The sequence below is a fragment of the Miscanthus floridulus genome, chromosome 13, assembly GCF_019320115.1.
Source record: "Miscanthus floridulus cultivar M001 chromosome 13, ASM1932011v1, whole genome shotgun sequence".
NCBI lineage: Eukaryota > Viridiplantae > Streptophyta > Magnoliopsida > Poales > Poaceae > Miscanthus > Miscanthus floridulus.
In genome coordinates this window covers 60,197,470-60,198,292 of record NC_089592.1, presented here as the reverse complement: position 1 = coordinate 60,198,292, position 823 = coordinate 60,197,470, and the positions used below count along the sequence as shown (strand labels likewise).

Here is an 823-nt window from a genome sequence, read left to right as displayed (position 1 = left end):
CTTTTCTTCTTTAATGCAATAGCTATAGTTTGATATAGAATCCATTTCTCAAAGTAAAGGAAACCATTCTCTTATAGGAAATGGTTCGAAAATCGCTATTCCACCTTTTAGGTTTAGGTATCGTGAAAAGTGATACCTGTGAAGATCGTGCATTTCAGTCACATTCAGATCCGTTTTTCGAGTCCATGATATAACCAAATTGGATGGATCTTCCACCCGTTTAGCTAAGAAAGAATAGATGCAGAGGTGGATAATAGATCGATATGAAGATCATGAGCTGCCCCATAATGAAACCGCCAGTAGTCGCGAATATCTCCTTCTTCCCTAACCCAAGATTGGAGAAAGAAGATCTAAGAGGGACCTATGGAGAATGTGGTCAGAAATCCATAATAGAGTCCGACCACAACGACCGAATTAATTATCCTCATCGAGAAACTTAGACTACTTTAGACTACTTAAGTAGAAAAGATTTGAAAATCATGGCATGGGTCTCCTTTTTTTCTTTCTTTAGAGTTTTCTATATGCACAATTTCTCGATGTTTCGATGAGAATTTCTTGACTTTCCATATATAGAAAGAGATAGACTATAAATGACATCTCTTATGTCAATAAGACCAAAGGGATGGATATTAAATGATAGGAAGTGCTAGGAAGTGAAATAGAATGAAATAGAGCCACTTTGGGCTTCCCTATGAAATGAGGCATGGAACGGAGCCACTACGAAGAAATTCCGGGAGTTACGAAAGAAGCTTCGGACTCATATTGTTCACGGGTTGAGAGCGGGAGTTGAACTCTAGGAGGTCGAATCTCCCCTTGTTCCTCA

At 38.9% G+C, this 823-nt stretch overlaps 1 non-coding gene across 1 annotated transcript in view; it reads left to right on the top strand.

Moving 5' to 3' along the window:
- Positions 1-817: 817 nt before the first annotated feature.
- TRNAN-GUU (transfer RNA asparagine (anticodon GUU)) overlaps positions 818-823 on the top strand; it is a 72-nt gene continuing 66 nt past the window's right edge. Inside the window, exon 1 of the tRNA in view lies at positions 818-823. This exon is cut by the window's right edge and continues 66 nt beyond it. This is a non-coding gene — a tRNA (tRNA-Asn).